This window comes from Pteropus vampyrus, unplaced genomic scaffold, assembly GCF_000151845.1.
Source record: "Pteropus vampyrus isolate Shadow unplaced genomic scaffold, Pvam_2.0 Scaffold11, whole genome shotgun sequence".
NCBI lineage: Eukaryota > Metazoa > Chordata > Mammalia > Chiroptera > Pteropodidae > Pteropus > Pteropus vampyrus.
Window position 1 is genome coordinate 156,589 of NW_011888792.1, and position 21,000 is coordinate 177,588.

The 21,000-nt window shown below is 43.3% G+C and overlaps 1 protein-coding gene across 1 annotated transcript in view; it reads right to left on the reverse strand.

The window, feature by feature from the left end:
- Positions 1-21,000, reverse strand: part of LHFPL2 (LHFPL tetraspan subfamily member 2) — a 148,641-nt gene that overhangs the window by 118,712 nt on the left and 8,929 nt on the right. The window contains exon 2 of the mRNA XM_011377254.2: positions 14,490-14,564. The gene's annotated coding sequence lies outside the window, so the exon portion shown is untranslated. The remainder of the gene's footprint in view (positions 1-14,489; positions 14,565-21,000) is intronic.

Consider the following 21,000-nt stretch of genomic DNA (forward strand, 5'->3'; position numbering starts at 1 on the left):
AACTAATAGGAAACTGTTTTCTAAAAACAAATCCATATATGGTAGGCATTCTTGATCTGTTCTTTCATAAACTCTAAACCCCAGATTTCAAATTATGTTAGGCCTTGCCAGAGGATCTTCAATTTACATATGAGCCCTCTTGATGTAAGCATGGTGAGAAGCTCTTTATTGAGCCTAATCTAAAAGACTCAGATTATCCCCCTCCCCTCAAAAAATCAAATTTGGATTCAAAACCTGATGCTACAAATAATAAGAACCTATATTCTGACACAAGGGGATCACTCATTTAGCTCTAAAATTATAAATAACCAAGAAGGTCAAACTGATGGATACGTAAAAATTACAACACCTGCGCTCCTTCTCCAGCCTGCTCTCTCTTCTCCACCATTTGATGGGCCCCTAGTCTGGAGAGACCATCCAAAGGTAACTCCTCTAGACGGCCACACAGAGTTTGCCTTTGCAAAGCTGCTGCTAGGACATGGGATTTGAAGCACCCAGTGGAGCTCATGTTTTTAAGATTGGGAACACTTACAAAAAGCCACACGATCTCCCCCACCACCAACTCATCCACTCCTCCTCCGTTCTGCACTCTGCTCCCCTCTTCCCATTCTCCGGTCCCCTTGGCAAATCCAGACCTCTTTTCTCAGGTTTCCTTTGTAACCACCCTGACTATGGATTGCTTCTGACGGCATTTTATAAAAAAAAATCACAAAGTCAGAAAGTGATGTTAGCAAGAACTGCAAGGCAGTCACATCCAGATTTCAGAACCATGCCAACAGATGCTCAGCTTCCCTAATCCCTGGTCTGCGTCTGGACATATTCCACAGAGAAATGGAAAGGATGCTGAAAGGGACACAATGGTGAACTTTGCAGCTCACCCAAAGGAAGTATGGTTTTCACTGGCTGTCCCTCACAGCCTCTCTTGCAATACTACAGCCAACAGTTCCTGATACTGGACTGCCTCTTCTCACTGACATTAGCATTAACAGTGATATCCTGGACGTCCATACCCCCGACAACCTGGACTTTTCTATACGTTGGCACCAATCTGCAAAAAGGCCCACCTGCCTCAACTCAGGAGTAATAACCCCTGCCTGTGGGTTGTTAGTTCTAATCTTCCTGAAGCAAGCATTCTTCTGGGAGAACGCATTAGGCGAGCCTCAAAATACAAAATGTCACAAGTCTCTTCTAGTGATGGTCATTATGTTACTTCTAGGCTTTTAAAAAAGGGCCAGTAACTTCATATTTACAAGGACAATATTAGTTCTCTTGTAAGAAAGACATAAGTTCAAATAATTATATATTCTTCCTCCCCAGTAAGCTCAGTTTAAGGGACAGTCTTTCTGTCTGCTCACAAGCACACAGATTTGCATCTATAAACCCAAAGATTCAAGTTTTACACCCTATACTTTTACGTTGTTCACTTCCAGTAAACACACTTCCTAGAATGCCTACAACTCCAGCACTGGATTTAGAACAAACTGATCTAATTTTGTAAGAAAAACTGAAAAGGTCTTTCAAACTGGGTACTCCCGAGGGGGTCCAAAGAGCTGCCAGGAGACAAAAACCTGGGACGAGGCACCAGATGAAGGCAAGGGCTCTGACTCTTATCTTCACATTAAACAAGATCGACTTCGTTTTTATTTGTCTAATAGTTGTTATTAAGCAATGCTTATTAAAATTAAAATATTTGTTCACAGTTTAGTAGACTGTGCCAGACAGGCATTAAAGTCAGCAGAGTGAGGCAAAATATGTGCACGGTGATGATTACCCTTAAAAAGTTTTCAGGAAGGCCAGCAAACCATCTCTCAAGAAGTTTCTAGAACAAGTTTTTTTAGTAGAGCATTCGACAAAGTGGTTGATTTATTTTTTCAGGGGTCATTTAAAACAGTTTTTTGTGGTGTCACATTTTGTGGGACAGGAATTTGAGCAAGGCACAGCTGGGTGATGCTTCTGTTTCACGTGGCAATGGCAGAGGCCATGAGGTAGCATTCAGTAGGTAGGTGGGCTAGTCTGGATGATCCAAGGTGGTTTCGTCCACATGTCAGTGGGGATGGCTGGAAGGCTGGGTTCAGCTGAGACTGTCCGCTGGGGCACCTGCCGTGGAGGCCATAAGGCAGACTTCTTAAGTGGCAGCTCAGGGCTTGAAGAACAGTGTTTCCAAGAACAAGGTGGAAACTGCATGGCCTTTTAGGACCCACCCTTGGAAGCCATACGATGACACTTTCTGCCATACTCCACTGGTCAAAGTGGTGACAAGCGCACCCAGATTCAAATTGTTTTAAAATCCAGAACCTCCCCCGCTATATTGAATATAAAATAATTCAAACACTCTGATGACAATAATCTGTGCTGAGCCTTGAACATATACACTCAGAATTGCCTGTTTCAGGACACTGAGTCTGAGAAAAAGGAACTTGAGTGACAGCTTTTCAGAAAATTGGTCAAAAACAGACCCGTGGTATTATCCAGACTCAGTAAACAGGTTTAGAAATTTGGGGTTTAGAAATCGGCCATGAATCCCACTATTATCAAGAAACTCTGAACTGACAAGGCAAGAATTTATGTAAATGGACTGATCACCTTTCTTTATATGTCTCTGGCCCTTAGAAACTTCTATGACAGATTTCACTGAAGCGTAAATCTCTAACACTTTAAAACTCTCTGTCTCTGAGTTCTCCCTTACAATTCACACTCGCTACGCCTCACGGTATTTTTCTTTTATTTACTCAGTCATACTCAGTAAGGCAAGATGATGTAAAGAGGACCTTGAACTAAGATCACCAGAGGGAAAGAGAGATTGACAAGCACCTCATCTCACTCTAAGGCAGTAGTTCTCAGCCAAAGTGATTTTGCCCTTCCCCCTTCCCCTCTTCCTCAGACTCCAGAGCACGTGAGGCAATGTGTGGAGTTATTCTGGACCAACACAACTGGGGGAGGGGAGTTCTACTGGCATCTAGTCAGTGGAAGCCAGCCAGGGATGCTGCTAAACATCCTGCGATGCCCATGACAGCCCCCAACAAAGAATTATTCGGTGCAAAATGTCAATAGTTCCAAGGTTGAGAAATCCTGCTCTAAGGCACACACTCTAATTAAGCACACTGTGAGGCAGCTCCACATTATTTTCACTGGTGTTTCTCTCTCCATATTTTTATACATGCGTATAGTTGAATTTCTATGAATTAACGCACATATGCTACGGCTCCCCTGGAATAATATCTCATATTTTAAAAGAGTTCTCCTAAAAGTCTGAGAATCGTAATTCTCATCACGAAACCATTTACTCTCTAACTGAAGAGTCACTTTTAATTTAGACGACCCAGTGACATCGGTAACACTCAAGACAAACAGAAAACCAAACTTCAAAGGATTCAGTACTCAGTGGCTCCCACATGCTCTGGTCTTTAGTTTCTTACAATAGTCAGCTAGAATGTTTACGCATGGTGCAAGCAAACCCAGAGTTACAGATCTGCTCCTTCAGTGCAGGCCCCGCCACCTGTCATCTCCCAGCAGGAGGACAATAGCAGCAGTGACACAGACATGGCCTCCTCTGACCAAACACACTCCCTCGGACGTCTGCCTCCTGTCCCTAGGACAGCACAGATACCTGCCCGCAGTGTCCCATGGAGTTACTTTCTTCCCTGAAGGAATGCTCTCACGTGCCCTGCTGTTTGTGGCAGTCATACATTGGTGTATACTTACAAACCAAAAGCTGTCGACTTACCAGACAGAAAACACCATTTATAAACTCTTACATTCACCTTGGGGCAACTCCTGATAGTCATTTTTATTGGGTCTCTTCCACCACAAATTTGTAAAGCTATTTCCTATTTCTAACATTAACTGTGATTTTCCTCTTTAAACAAGTTTTCAATGACACCAATACATGGCACATAAAACCACAATTCCCTCAGTGAAATAAATTATATTGCTGGGTTAGTGCAAAGGACTGTTAGCTGGCCAGGCCCATTAATGGTGTGTGATGTGTTGCCATTCTCCCAGGACAAACATAAACACTTTCCACACATTTTTTTTGGCTTTGCATCCCCCTTTCCAACTAAGATATTACCCCAGGAGGTAGAATATAGCTGTCCCACAGAGCAGATAGCTACGGAGGATGGCAGATGGCCCTCACTTGGTCAGCATTCCTTCCAAGAGATGCATACTCTAACAAATCTGATCACAGGGCTAATGTAATTTTTAAGAGACTATTAATTTTACCTCATGTCAAAATAAACACTCTAGAACTCTTTTGATCCTAAAGGCAAAGGAAGTCCTGGGAAACGCCAGTTTACAGAAAGTGTCTGCTACAGATAAAGGTCCGCAGCAAGCTTTGATATGGAAAGAGATGCCTGAAAACAAGATCAACTACAAAAACGTTTTGAGCACCTCGGGCTGAGGGGGCAACAATTCAGGAGAAACTTTCACAAGTTATTAAATTACTTAAAGCCCACTCGCTCCTATTTTAATAGTGGTGATAACTACCACTTCTCTGTCCCAGGTATGCCTGCCTTACATAGGTTCCCTCATTTCATATCATAACCTTTCTACAAAGTGGGTAGTTATGCTCATCTCCACTTCACATCTGAGGCAAGTAAGCCCTAGAGAGGTTAGTAACTTGCCTGCGGTCATAGATCCTGAGAGTGTGGAGCAGGACTGGAACCCAGGTCTGCCTCACTCGAGGCTGAGTCTTCCACACCACAGCTTCTGCTAAAACATTGAGAGAATTCATTCCCCCTGTGGCAAAATGGGGCTGGGAGGGGATCTCCCAAACACTCCTGTCTCCAAAGAGCCTGATCTATAGCTCTCTAACATTTGTTAATTGGTTAAAATACTTAAACAGCCTGCCAAACAAAACTCAATCCTGTGTATTTAATCATGAACATTTTTAGGCCACAGAATACGCATGTGCTTCAGCTTCAGGGTGAGCTGGGCGGCCTAAAGGTACGACTGGGCTCCAGAAAGGACCAGGAGGAATGAATGGAGACATCCCCAGAGCCTGGCCCGAATGGAGGAGGGACATGGTCCTCTCATGAAGACTCTACTGTTCAGGCCTTACAAACAGGAGGTGATTAAACCAGGGTAGTGATAAGAGATTTAATCCTGGTTCTGGGGAAAGAGCAAAGCAGGGGAGGAAGTCATCTAGAGAAAACACAGAAAGTATATATGGAAGAAAAGATAGAAGGGGACGAGACACATCAAAGATTTCTCCGATTTGTGTTGTAAAAACAGGAGCAAGATGCTTGCAAAATAACCACAAACTTTGATTCTTATACTCCCACTCCCTGTTCTCCCACATGTAAAACTGTACTTACATGATTTATACTTTATTTGGGGAATAATTAATGAATGAATAATATTCCACTTTGCAATAAGAAAATCATTAACGTGAACCAATCTTCTAACATATTAAATTTTTATAGCAAGTTGGAATCTTCTGAATAACAGAATTCCATCACATTTCAGTTTTTAATTTTGTAAACATGAACACCATTATATAAGTCTCCATTAACATTTTTCTGCCACTGTAGTTAGTCTCCCATAGATTGCTTAAAAAAAAAAAACTACTGAATTGAAACTGTCACATGTAATAAGTAAATAAATAAACAAAAAGTATGCCTCCATCAAGAAACAATGTGAAATACTTTTCCACTAAAAGGTTTGCTTTCTAAATTACCCTTCATAAAAGTTCAAGGCCCATAGCCAGAAAGTCCCTCTCACCTTACTTTTGTTTGTACTTTCAAGCATCCTGAAGAGAATAATCAGGTTCTCCCCACATGTAAACGAATTTAAGAAAATAGGTTTTCCAATTTGCTGTTCTTATGAACAGATATGTATTCTTAAAAATTGAATTTGTTTTTCATTTGCATGGTTTTGCACACAGGATATTTTAGGTTCAAGTAAAATATTTACTATCCACTTCCAAAGTGCTGTGCTAACAAGGTACAACCGGACAGGCTCACAAGTAATGACCTCAGTGCAAAGAACAGCTGCCAGGGGAAGTTCAAACACCAGACCATGAGGGCTTTACCCCAAAAATCACTTCCCAAGGCCTGATTTTCTCCAAAAACAAAGTAGTGATCAATGCCACTGTATAAGATTAAGTTTGCTCTTTTTCTTCAAGCTCTAATAATCTAGCCAACAATGATCATTCTTCTTGCTGCTCTGGAGTCTGGTCAGAGCCACCTCTGGTCTGCAGAATGCCTCCCAACTTTAGCTCAATAAGTTCTGTGATCTTTAATACAGAGCAGAAGCCAACAACCCAGCTGATTCTTTCTGTAGTTGTCAATCAGGGTTAGACTACAACTTGCCTTATGCCCCACCAGGAGATTGGATGTCTGCTGCATGTTTCCTGGAGAGAAGCAAGGAGATAGAATATAAAGAAGTCAGATTCAGCAGAAGTCAGGTGAACCAGTGAAAAGGAATGTTGGAGATGTTCAGCTTTCCAGAAGGAACTGGATTCTCTCCTCTTAAGGTGGCACAAATATTCCACATGAAAGTGGTCACTGACCAAGGGTTCCAGAGGAAGCACACTCATCCCTGGTCATCAAGGCCATGTGGTGAAGCCTTGAAGGTCAATTTAAAGAGAAACACACATCACTTACCAGGCTGAGTGATGGGTAGATGGACCAGACTGGGTGAAGGAACCCCATCAAGCAGCAAGCAATGACATCTCTTTACTCAGTGTTTGTGAATATAAATGAAATTTCTTGACCTTAAAAATTCTCTTTGGCAACTTTTCATCTTGAATCAATCTTCTGTAACTATTCTAAATTTTAAAATTCCCTTGTAATAGTGAATCGTGTGTGTGTGTGTGTGTGTGTGTGTGTGTGTGAATTAACTGGGAAATTAAATAGGGAGATAAATGAACAGCAATGCTTTACCTTACCTGCCTAAAAGCAGCAGTGGGGCTGACCACTGTGGGTTTCTACGCACAGCATACTGCACGACCTGGTTTACTTGGTTGAGGCCAATGACAGCAGGGCTGCAATTTTCAAAATGAGGCTGGCAGTGGTGGAGACCCTGATTTACTGGTTAATGGTGTCCATCGGTAGAGAACTGAGTCCTTCTGCTCTCTCTACAGTGCTAACATATATCCCGACCTCTCAGTCACAGCCACAGCATTTTGTACACATAGGCCTGAAAGTCTGATGAGCTTCAAGTAGCATGTCCCTCTGAAAAGGAGACAAAGGGCCAAAGAAGAAGGGTGGGCCATTGGGAGAGGGGCAAACACAAGTGTCCATTTGTTCCACAGTGGTCTTGGTTCTTTCAGGGAGGCTGAGTGATTGGGGCCATCCCCTCTCCACAGCCCGACTCTAGGGGCACCACTGACAGACTACAACGTGGCAGTCATGCCTCCCACCCACACCCCAACCCTGAGAAAGCCTGTCTTCCCCAGCAACTTTAAGGAATCGGTTTAATCTTGCTATGTCTCAATTTTAATTTTCTGATCTCTAGGTAATCAAAAGAAAGCCTCAGTTATGTAAAAGCCACTTGACATCACTTCTTATAGACTTTTCAGCATATAAAACTATCTCGAAGATCATTCGACTAGGAGTCAGAAGTCATATCTACATTTACGTCATTCATTATCTAAGAAGTGCACATTAAGCACCTAATACATGCTAGGGACCAAAGGCATGAAGGTGAATAAACAAGACAGACAAGGGCCCCTGCCCTCATGGGGTTTTAGTCAAGTCATTTAGTGTCTTTAACTGAAATTAAAGGGCTTGGCCAAGAAGCCTTTTCGAGTCTCTCCCACCTCTCCTACTCTCCTCTCTGCTTTGGTGCCAAGAGGAGAATAAAGCATTCTGGAATGTTCTGCTTCCCTGAACAGATGCTATTTTTACTCCACGTACATATAGCTCAAGCTGCAGACGTGTGACTTATCTTCATTCTGCCAAGCATAAACCACTTATTTTCATCCCGGAGTTTATTAGACTAAGTGGAGCCCTAATCTAGAAGGCCCACTGGCATGCACATCTCAGGCACCTTGGCACAGGGACCCTCAACAGCCTCATTCCTTCCACATGGAGGAAATCTGGTTCCTTCAGATCAAAACTACAGAAAAACAGCAGCAAGGCTGCCAAGGCTTCCTTACATATTGCCCACGTTTGTTTATTTCTTCTTCATCAACTCACATCATTTCTGACACTGCACTTCGACTTCCTGGACACAGCCATAGAGAAAAGCTTTTAAGAGGCACTGGAAGTATAGCTACCTTCTGATTAGCCCCGGTAACGAAGGAAAGGAACAGCAAGAGGACTCTTGCCTCTGAGCACGGCAGGGCAAAGATTCCTGTACAGGATATGGAGAAGCATTAGCGAAACAAGTGAAAATCTGCCCCACAATTCCCCTCAGATAACATTTCAGGAAAACACTTGGCTGGACTTTTACCTTCTGGGAGTTCCCAAGGGCCCAGCATCCACCAGAAAGGGAGACGTCTACGGTCTCCATTATCCACTTGTAGGGGGAAATACCAGCTTCTGAATCAATGGGAGGAATAGATTTTTATAACAACTGTACAAACTGAAGCTATGATTAAATGCACTTAAAGGTGGTTAAGGTTTTTAGTAGCACATCTTAATAGAAGTTTTTTTTTTTTTTTCAGAGCTAAGTTCACAAATATTAAGTAGAAATGTATATAGTAGAGAGGGGAAAACTGGAGACTAGAAAGAAATCGGACATGAGATAGTAAGAATGTGAATGAAGATGGACATGGAAAAGGCTGGGCCCAGAGATAAACGAGCGAGAGGCAGTGATGTAGACAACGGATGCCTCTCACTTTTCTGATCAGAGGCACAGGTACTCCAGTTACTCGACACTGTGCTTATGACTGTTTCAGGCATACAAAGAGCCCTTTCCACCTGCCCCGCTCCAGTCAACCCTAACTCTCACCTCCCTTGCCCTGCCCATCTCCATGCCTTTACTCCTTTCAGAAGAAAAGCAAGCTGCCTTGGGGAATGGTGCCAGCTGCTGGCTGGTACAGAGAACTATCTATTCAACACACTTTTCTCTCCCTTCTCTTAGAGGACTCTTTATCATTTACTTCCTCCTCCTCCTCTTTCTTCTTTTTCTTCTAATTACTATCAGAGACAGCTTAATTTGAAAGTTACAAGTCTAGAGATAGAATCCCAGATCCACCTCTCTTCCCTACCCAGAGACCTAGGGCAGGTGACATGACCTCTCACTGACTGCCTCACTCGCTCCCTTCTCTGTAAACGTGGATAGAAATACCTGCCTCTCCAGCAAAGTTTTTATGATGTAGCAGCAATGAACTTACACTGTGAACAGAACAGCACCCATCAAATAGAAGGCGTAACCCTCACCTTTCTGCTAACCCCCTCACATGATTTAACACTCTGAACACTGCTCAGCTCTAAGGAACTTGATGACCATGATACTCCAAATAAATCACATCAACAACAGATGACTGGCAAGTCTTCCTCAGAAACAAAAGACACCATCCCAACTCTAACCGAGCCCTCTTGTCTCGCAGATTTATTTTCAGTGTGAATGCCATGTTCCTGAGTAGCTGGAAGAGTGGTATGTCAGGACCTATATTAACCATTTTAAGCTGCTAACTCTCACGTAGGGCAGGAGAAACTCCATGTGTCTGACAACAGTGCCCTCAGTGATTCCTGTGCCTCCTCAAGCCCTTCCTGCTGCTACAGAAATCTCACTCTAGGTTTACCAGGAGGGAAAAATGGCCAGCCTCTCTTAGGCAGCTGTGTCCCCAAATGCCATCTTACTGTGATAAAGATCTCAAAGGAGCTAATGAAATTATCTCCTTTGCCTTTTATTCCTCAGTAACAACCACAAAATTAGATGAAATGGCCCCCTGCTCCTCTAATTTAAGGCCTATTTTATTACCTTCAACCCTAATTCTCTCTTTTAAACGGATATGAGACCCTGAAGACCCACAGGCCAACCGGATTAGTAATTGCAGGCTTCTTCCTCCTGGCCAGTTCCCCAGAGGGCGCTTCTCCTTCCCCAGGGTGGGGTCACAATCAGTTCAATCTTCATGCTTCAGAGACATCCCCTTTGAACAAGATCAAATGTTTCTCCGCCCCTGCCTGGTGCTCTGCTCAAGGGAGCAGCAGCTCCTTCTCACTCGGAGCATGAATGTCATCTCAGCCAGAAAGGCGAAGGCAAAAGGAAGAGGTCACTTGTTAATTGTCTACCAGACTAAAACCAGGCCCACACAAACCAGCACCTTGGGAGGGCTAGTTGCCCCCATGAAACGTTAAGAGCACTTTGAACCTAGGAACAAGGAGAATGAGAACTATTTACTTCAGCCTGCTGGGCTGCAATGGGAGCTTCGGCTGTTTGTTTTCTTTTTCAGATTGTAGCCATAAAGGGTAGCAGGACTTCTCTGCAGCAATCCCAGGCAGACAGATAAAGACCAGGCGAGGTGAGCACTCCTGCTTGCCCATTGGGAAATAAAGGGAAGGAAAGATAAGCATCAATGGGGTCTGTATAGACGGAGCCAGCGAAGGCCTCCTCTAGCTTTGAAAAAGGAACCTGAGAGAACAGAATTCTGGAAGCCTCAGAGATAGCTCCATGTAAGAAATGCTCTAGAGAAAAAAAGGAATCATTTAAAATGCTAGGTATTTACTTTATTATTAAAAGAAAGGGAAGAGGAAATTTTTTCACCCTCTTTTGCTTATTTGGAAAAGTTTCTTTTATTAACTAGCCATGCAAAGGCTGAGTCCTTCCAACTCAGGTCCATAATCGGAAAAAGATGCTAAGAAACAGGAATAGTCATTTCTTAACAGAAAAAGGACATGAGAATGATCAAAACAATACCTTCAGTCCTTTCTTAAAGCAAAAGTTTAAGATATTACATTTAAAACCAGCTTTTCCTGGAAACAAGAACTTATAAGTTTTCTTTAAATCAACAACAAAACCCCTGTAGTGGATAAGACAAACCAGTCAGCAAATCACAGCTGACAAGCGACCTGATCAAAGTAAAAAGTGGTTCCTAAATTATGCACTGACTGTGCTCTGGAAATGAAGAAAAGCACAGTTTTTCCAGAGATGCCAATACCTGGGTGCAGCTTTACAATGAAACTTGAAAGCTTATTTTGGAGAATTTGCTTCTTCTTTAAGATAAAGGTTTTATCTGGAAAAACAACAACAACAACAACAACAACAACAAAGACACCTGAGAGGAGATGTGCCCTTTACTTGCGTGTCTCTGTCACCAGCTGCAGTCTAGGTTCTCAGGCATTTCAGCAATAAAGGAAATCGCCAGTTGGAGACCAGTATGTTAATGACACTGGAGTCTGAGACCAGCAGACTAGTTTGCTATGTCCGCTAGTTGCCTTTGCTCTGATTGCTCTCAAATGTTTACCCTGACACAAGGGACCCATGCTGGACAGTGTCTTTGAATCAAAGCCAAAACTCCAAAACAGCTATATTACATACACACACACACACACACACACACACACACACATCCTGATATACAAGCTCTACTGCTGAGGCGCTAGCAGACCCATCTTTAGAAACAGTAAACTTTGCATTGAATGAAAGAAGAGCACCATATCAGAAGTCCAAAATACAGTTCAGAAGCTCTCAGGAAATTCAGGCACTGTATCGCTTCTTGGACTTTCTAATTAGGGTGATGTGGGGTAGTCAAGACTCAACTAGGGAGCTCTGTGACATGTGCCTGAGTGCACACTTGTGTGTGAGAGCCGGTGTGGAGGGGCACCAGCTCGATATCTTGATGGCTTGACCTATCTCAGTTTTTTCTAATCTGATTACAACTGTATTCTAAAACAAGAGGCATCCTGAGAATCAGATCGCTCCTGCAAGCTCAGCAAGTTGCTGATTATGAATTGGTAAGCACACCCCTTGTGTTCAGTAGTGTGAAGATCAGACACACACCACCACACTGCATTCAGCTTCAGCACAGATGGTGCAACACACGATATTTGGTAATACCTCATGTTCCAAAACCTACTAAAAAGCTAAAACCCACTCACATTTTAACACCTGAGCTTTCAAACTGTCATTTATTTTCTTAGTTTATTTTTCAAGTATGATAGACAAACGGGATTCCATGGAGACTGGAAACTCCTGGGCAAAACTGAAGTCTTCACTCTACCCAAGCCCTAAGAAACTTTACGAACATGAATAGGGTTAGCTAAGAGTCAAATTTCTTGTACTGCTTTCACTAAACTCTCCTTCAGGCAGGTACATGACTGGGGCTCAGCACCAGGTAGAAGAAATCATGATAACGTGACTGCTTCTAAGTGGCACCTGTTGGTTGGTACTACTACTAGGCTGTAGAAAGCGCATGCAGACACCAGAAGACAACTTCTTCCTCTTTGCTTTAGTGCTGCACACACCCAAACAAAGCAACTGGAAAGGTTGAACAATGAGCAGTGTTAATGTAGAAGCAAGATAAGAAAGCAAGAGCAAAAATCCTAGGCCACTTTCTCCTATGCGAAAGTGGTCTATAGTTCAATTTAAGTACCCCACACCCCATGCGGCTTCCATGAACTCAGCCACCACCAGTTCCTGAAAGGACCCAGGCCCCATTCTGGCTTCAATGTTCAGGTGAAAACCACCCTGGTTGCTATTCCCAACCCACAAAATGGCAGTGAGCTAATCAGTATGCCTCTCACAGAACCCAGTGTACTAAGAAGTATAGAGAGTCCCTTTTTTCCACATCCTCACCAACACTTTTTGTTTTTTGATTTATTGATGATAGCCATTCTGATAGTGTGAGGTTATATCTCATCGTGGTTTTAATTTGCATTTCTCTGAGGTTTAGTGGCCTTGAGCATTTTTTCTTATGTCTATTGATCATCACAATTTCCTCGTTGGAGAAATATCTATTCAGGCACTTCTGGGTATTTATCCAAAGAAAACCAAAACAATAATTCATAAAGATCTATGCACCCCTATGTTCATGGCAGCGCTATTCACAGTAGCCAAGATATGGCAGCATCCTAAATGCCCATCAACAGATGATTGGATAAAGAAGTTATGGTTCATATATACAATGGAATATTACTCAGCCTTTAAAAAAAAAATGAAATCCTACCATTTGCAATGACATAGATGGACCTAGAGATTGTACTGAGTGAAATAAGTCAGACAGAGAAAGATAAATACCATATGATTTCACTTATATGCAGAATCTAAGGAATAAAAAGAACTAACCGAAAACAGACTCGCAAATATAGAGGACAATCTGGTGACAGCCAGAGGGAAGGGGAGTTAGGGAGCTGGGAGAAAGCGATGAGGGGTTAAAGAAGTACAAATTAGTAGTTGATAGATGGTCATGAGGATGGGGGATGGGGAGCACAGCATAGGGAATGTAGTCAACAGTAATGGGATGGCTATGTAGAGAGCCAGAGGGAAGATAGAGTAATCGAAGGGATTGTTTTCATAAACTGTATAAATGTCTAACCAATGTACCATATACTTGAAACTAATAATAAATAAAATTAAAATGCTAAAAAAAAGAAGTATGGGGAAACTGAAATGCACTGATGTAATTTTTATTAAAATTATTTAAACCTAAATTGTTTAAATATTTTTATTCCTCTGAGTTGTTAATTGAGAAAGTCTATTGCTTGCTCTCTTACTGCCTAGACATTTAGATATATGCTCAATCCAAGAGGCTGGCTGCTCTTGGCTGCAGGTTGTCATTAATACATTACTGCTCCATGACCTAGCATCACTTACTACTCAAGAGGAAGACAATAACACATAAACTCCTGACTTAGCCTTTTCAATAGGGGTAAGAATCTGAACTCCTACTGACTTAATATATGATGGTAAATTCTCAATTACACATGATAATGTGAGCAAACAGCCATGCAATTAATCCAAAAAGGCATTCTACAAATCATTTCACTGGTTTAGGAAAAGATTTTTTTGTCTGCCATAGTTTAGTTTATTAGGGCTTTTTTTTTTTTTTCTAACACTAACATTCATTCATTTATTGAAGCCAGCAACTAGGCTAGGTAGAAGATGGCAGCAAAAAGAATTCACAGATTAGAAGAAAAATACGTGCGCAAACAATTAAACCAAGCTTACCATGGCAAGTGCAGTGCGCTGTGTGAGCAGAGAAGCCGTGATTCGTTCCGCTGGGAAGCTGGGGAAAGGCCATACTCTGAATAGCCTCTCATTCAGAAAGTCTGATAAGTGAAATTTGGGCTGGGTCTTACATGAGGAAAAAAATTCTAAATCGGCAACTCAAATGGAAGGGAGAAGGCTGCCCAGCAAAAAGGTAAAGTGTTGGGTAATGAGAAGGTGGCAATGCCCAGGAGAAAGCCAGCCAGGTAAACATCTTCACCCGATAACTCTCCTGAGGGGCAGGGGACCATTTTACACCTTTCTTAAAGAAGAAAAATTTAAGGATCTTTTTAATGAATGAGAACTTTAGGTGGTTGTCAGCGGGCATCGTCACGGCTTGAGTTTTCCCACAGCCTACCTGAGCATGAGCAGTCCAGGAAACAACCCCTTACCTGTATGAGGAGCTCCTTAACGAGATGCAAAACCACAGGCCAGCTGTGAACTCAAGAGTCTGCTTTCCAGTTTACCTGAAAAACAATAGGAAAGGGCCATTTTTATTAACTTGGAATATCCAGTCTTTTGACAGTCCCAGGAGACCTGCAGACCATGCCTCAGGCTTCTTGGTCTCAGAGCAGAAAACCTGGCCAGCATCACGTGGCCAGCGGATTGCATCAAAGAGACCTGGGTGAGAATCCTAGTGTTATAACTCAGCAGCAGGGTACTGTAAGCCAGGTCCTTAACCTACCTGTGCCTCAGTTTCCTACCCTGCAATAGCTACCTTACAGAATGAGTAAGAAGGCCTTCTATACACCAGAAACTATGTGAAACCTGAGTTGCATGACTGTGACAGGTTCCCTGCTCTCAGGGAGCTGACAGTGACAGAGACAGAGAAGTAAACAGGTGGTAATCGTGACCTTGATGTAGCTGATAGAAGCTGAAATGAGGAAAATACAAGGTGACAGAGAGACTCCTCAGAGGCACCAGCTGATATCAGAAAAGTTAAAGGAAGCTCTCCAAAGTACATGATGGCTAAGCTGGGGTCCGACAAACCAGAGTTGGTCAGACTAAGAGTGCAAGCAAAGATCATGCCAGGCAGAGGTAACAGCAAAATGGGATACCCTGGAAGCAAGAAGAGCATAGCAAGTTCACGAATGAACGGAATATTTCAGAGGCCAATAGGGAGACTGGCAATTGACAAAGCTGCAGAGGTGGGCAATCGAAAAAAGGCCTTGCAGCCATTTTAGGAGGCTCTGAATTTTATCTTAAGGCCAACAGCAAGCCCGCGAAGGGTCTTAGGTAAGAGAGCGGCATAGTTCAGAAAGATTTCTGCAACACCAGAGAGAAGAAGGGATTGGAAGGAAGCAATGAAAGCCATCTCAGCTACCCTAAAGGCCACATCCCTGGTTTCTGTGGAGAGGACCAAGAGAGAAGACCCTACGGTAAGAAGACAGAGCTAGGGCTCCTCTGGCACTCCAGCAAGCCACTGCTTCTGAACTACAGTTTCCTCCACCATCAGGCGATTCCCCCCATGCAGACATCCCATCAGAAGCAGAGTCTGCCTCTCCCAACACACCATCCAGAAGGTGGAGGAGTGCCTGGGTATCACAGTGGTCCTCCAAGTATGGTCTCCAGTCCATAGCAGCATCAACATCACCTGGGAATGTGTTGGAAATGCAAATTCTTGGCCCATCCTGAAACTAGTGACTCAAAATCTCTGGAAGTGGGTCCAGCAATGTGCTTTAACAAGCCCTCTAGGTGATTCCAATGCTCCCTAAAGGCAGTAGCACTAAATGGGGGCAGTGCCAGTACTGGGGGGCAGCTGGGGGTGGCAGAGTGCTGAGTGCAGAGCTGGCCCAGCCTGATAACCGAACAGATCAGGGCCTCACATACTATAGGGCCTGCGATGTCTATTTCTGTTTAAAAGGAAATATACAAAGGGGTTTTATGAATGCTTGGAACTGTTCCTAGCCCTGCGGACCCTGGGGTGGAGCGTACCGGCCCACTTCCAGGTAGGGATGTGGTGCTGCGGGAGGATTTCATTCCCCCAAGACACACCATGTCCTCCTCTGCAACCCTCATTTGTTTCAGGACAGGCAAAGGAAGCTCCAGCTTCAGGAAAGTGGACACACGCTTCTCCTTTCAGACAGTTTCTCCTCCCACCTAGACACAGAATCTGACCACTCCAGAAAAGAAACAGTGAGACCATCCGGAAAGCTCTGCATGTTTTATCAGAGGGTCAAGTTTCCTTCTAGAGTGTGGAACAAACTCTGTGGTTATAGAGATAACGACACCCGACACCCGGGAGCCATAACGTGATTCAGGACTGAGAAAAGCTCAGGTCAGTTGCCTCTTTCTTTAAATATCTATCTTCTCTCTAAAAGAAAGGTAAAATAATCCTTCCCTCTCCCCCTGAAAAAGCATATTTCTGTAAAGAGCAGGCAAATTCTCACATACTTGCTTACATTTACATAGTTCTTGCTTTTTTTTAAAAAAAAAAAGGGGGGTAAAAAGGTTCAAAACAAAAAGTGTTCAGATCAACAGATGATGGTGATACATTGAATATCCCAACCACACTCAGCTTCCAAGGTGTGCCCCTCTTGCCCATGCCACAGTGAGGGTGGCTTAGCTGCAAGACCTCTAATAGGTCACAGAACCGTGTGCTGTCCAGGGGCAGTGAGATCCCACCCTCCCAGCACACAAGCTATGCATCAGAAATCCCTACTACCTTTCCTGCATGGCTATGCATTGCATATGTACTGCACACTCCAGTTTTCTAACCTTCTCACTTGCCCCTGTGTGCTGTGTCCACCCCTCTAAGGGCCTTTCACACATCCCACATGGCCTATTTGTCCTGCACTCCACACCTTGCTAACCACATTGAAGATAATGGCTGTTCTACCATCTCCCCAACCAGACTGACTGTAAGCTCCCTGAGGTGCCTAATAAGCATGCGTTGAATAAATAACTGAATGCACAGACGTACAGGCTCATCTAGAATAAGAATTTCAGGCCTGGATGCCAACCCCTCACATTCTCTAGCACAAAACAGGTACAGTGTGGCCTACAGCCACAGAGCTAATGGTCACACCTGAAGAGGCAGTATAAGTGGTTCTCAATGCTTTCTGACACTCTGAGGCTGTATTTACAACTTTCCTGGGTACCTATACTCAATGGTTATTATCCCTTGAAGACAAAAACATTTCATTTGTGATAAGAATGGATTCACTTTTTGTGTGTTTGAGACTGTATCCAGAAGCATGGAAGAACATCTTGTGAATCTTACAATGTAGGGCACCAAGCCCAATCTAAGGGCAAAACAGGGACTCTAGGGAAAGCGGAAACAAGAAAAGGCTGTGAGCGGGAGAATGGGTCAGTCTTCTCAGTAAAAGTTCCAAGCGTTCTGGTCCCTGGGATGTACTCACGTATAATGTCTCTATTGGTTCGGGCATACTCAGGCAGCAGAGGCATAAAGAAGTTCCCTGCCCATCTCCATGCTGTTCTGAAAACACACAGTACCACTCAAACAACCACTGGCTTTGGCAGTACAGTGTCCAAGTTCATTTTGCCAGCCAGGAGCTGAGAACTCCTGGAAAATGTGAATATTTTTTATAGATATGAGAGAGAAGCATACACTAAAGCATACTTTCTAGGTGGCATGGGGTCTTGGAAATCAAGCCCTTCTCCTCAAAGCTGTCCAGGAAAAGCCCCTCGGTGGAGGAGGGAAGGTTTCCGCTGCTGGCCAAGCTGACCTGTTAAGCGGGTACAGAAACTGGGTCATTATCTGAGCTCTCTCAAAATTAAATTTAAAAAAGAGCAAAATAATCCTAAGTACAATTATGTTGTTTAACCTTACTATCATATGTAGATCACCTGGCTTTTCATTACAACTAGTCAAGTATATGTGGAATAGCCATATTAGACAGAATTATGAAAGATGCATCATCAAGGATATTAAAGTCCCTATTACACACACAACACACACATGCACACATCAAGTAAACGAGAATCAGTTTTGCCTAGTGCCCTCCCAGGTATCCTGGGCTCCTCATGAGCTGCCCTAGATACCAGATGCCACCAGTGGCCCTATGTGGCCCTGCACCCAGCCCTACTCACCTACGGTGCCCTTACTTCACCTCACAAAAGTCACACCCTTAGCTAGCTGATCTTGAGAAGCATTTAACAAAATTATTCCTGTTAAGGTATAAATAACGAATGTATTGCCTAGTCTATGGATGCTTACATGTTGAGTAAGAGATTTAAAGAGAAACGTGTCACTCAAATTCCCCTAATGGCAGAATTTTAGGGACAAAAGTCAGTGAAGTCCATCTTTTGGGTAAGGAGCACTTTCTAGAGCCCTCCAATGCCATCACACTAATCATTTCCCACCTCATCTGTTTCATAAGCTGAATCCTGCATTTGTAGAAATGGAGGTCAATGTTGATACGATAATGTGGAAAGTCCAACTCCTCAATCTGTATATTCACCTGAATCAGAACCAAACTGCCTGTGGAGAGTAAGGGGCCCCTTGCCCCTTTCTGGTCAGCATTTACTTATGAAGGGGACACGCATTATCGCCAGTGTCTGAACCAAAGTAGGAGAGGGAGTGGGAAAAGTTGGACTCAAGACATCCTTAAGACCGCTGCAGAGGCCCAAAACTTATAGCCCAATATTTCAAAAAATGCCTAAAAGCACTTCATAATCAGTGTCTGCAAAATCTTCCTAAAAATAACAGCATCAGAACTGACTTCTTACTCTGTTGACAAAGGACTCTCTGATTTGGTCCCATCCAAGATAAGAGCCTCTCTGTAAGAATGAAAGCATATGTCAAGATAAAAACGGAAGTGGAGCCAATGGGATGGAAGCCAGCCTTCCGAACCAAGTACCCAAGAGGCCATGAAAGGAACAGTGAAAGCACCCCTCAGACACCATCAGTACCACAGGTTCAGGAGAGGGGTTTCTAAATCAATGTTTCTCTACACTGGTGTTTCTAAAACCTGCCTTAAGAACCATCTAGATACTTTGTTTAAAAAATACAGATTCCCAGGACCCATTCCTGGCCTATAAAGTCAAAACTCCATGGGTGGGGTCTGAGAATGTCTCTGTCTAGCCAGCACATTCTCATTGTCTGACCCAGCAGAATGTCAGACAGGTTTCAGAAATAATGCTCCAAATGAAACAATAGGTTAACTTTTTAAAACTTTGTAATCACATAACTTCAAAGTCATAGGGTATACGAGAAAATGCAGCCTTAATTGGAGGAAGTTAGAGTCTCCCTTATCTAGTTAGAATTATGGAATATAATCAACATGTAATGTGGAAATCAATGTAACTAAAATTTAGCAAAACAAAAACTCTCCCTTTTGCTTAATCCCTCCTGGAAGACTCTCAGTAACCTCCCTCCCTGCCCTAAGGACTGAAGGTGATCTCTGTACAGCTGCTCTTGATGGCTGGTACAGGCTTGAATGGAAGGGACAGGGCTGAGAGCCCTCCGTCTCATCCCAATAGAGAGCAGCCTAAAGTAACAGGCAACCAATGCAAGTCAGATCCCACAGGTGCCCTTCTGGTTTCAGCCTTCAGCTAACTGTTTCTAGTTTTATCCACATCATGTTTTATGTGCGGCCCTGCTACTCCAAAGTGTGGTCTACAGAACCAGCAGCATCAACGCCGGGGGAGCTTGTTAGAAATGCTGAACCCCAGGCTTCAACCAGGCAAGTTGAGGCAAAATCCGCACTTTCACAAGATTCTAGGTAATTCTTGTGTACATTCGAGGAGCCCTGCTTTAAAGCATGGAGAATGCCAATGTGAGACTTTACCCTCACCTGTGGAACAACCAAGTCATCGGCCCACCCACTTACAGTCCAGACCCCAAGAGGCCTTGTTCCCTCATACTCTTTACTCACATCTTGCCAGTCTTCATTTGTTTTGAGGCCAAATCACCATCAGCACATCCCAACTACAATCCAAAGCCCAACTCTCAGGGAGTTAAAAGGAGGCAGTAAGTACTAATTATCTCTTACATTCTCATCTGGCTCTTAAGTCTGCCTCCCTGAGAAGGCAGGAGTATGGATCTGTGACCACAAACCAGGAGAGACAATTCAAAGTCACACAATACTATGGAATACTGGCTTTCCTGGTTCCAGCACAACGATAATGAGGTAGAGGTCACGGGTATGATTAGCTTCCTCTGTATCTTGGCACAGACTCCCACCCTCTGCCCTCTGGCCACCTATACTGGCTGATGTACCCTTGGTTACTAAGAGGACTTGGAGGAAGACAAGGGGAGGCTGAACAGAGAATCACCAGCAGACAATCTGAATGGATGATGAGCTGAACATACTGAACAGCATGCAGCCGAGAGGGATAGCCGACACGACAGATGACTGGGTCAGAATTCAACATTATCTATATAGGCTAACAGCCTACCAGAATGAGAAAGCTGATCAAACACACATATATAGTCTAGAAGAAATCTATACTGACGGCAATTCTTGTTTTAAAATGTTTAAATATTTTAAAAAACATGTAAGTTATATTGACTACATAGTTGCTGAGAAAGCTAACATACTCTTAGGGTCCATAAGTCTAGTTTCCAGACCAAGGGGAACAGAGGTATCCTGGTAGCACAGCTAATCCCACTATCTAAACAGTCCCCTGGGCACCTGTCCACACAGGTGTATACACAATCTGTCACATCTTTTCATCACCACCACCATTTGGGTCCTCATGACTCAGTATGGCCGCTACACCTGGCTACAGCCCTTTCTGACTTCGGATTATAGTTTAAACATTCCATACATCAGCTTAGCTCCCTTTGATGATGCCCTTTCTTTAATAATAATCAAAAAAAGAACTATATACCTAAGCACGAAGTAGAAAAAACACATAAACACACAAGACAACCTAAGTATACTCATTTACCAAAAGGATTCAGATCAAAAATGACCTACGGCCACCTGTTTGAGC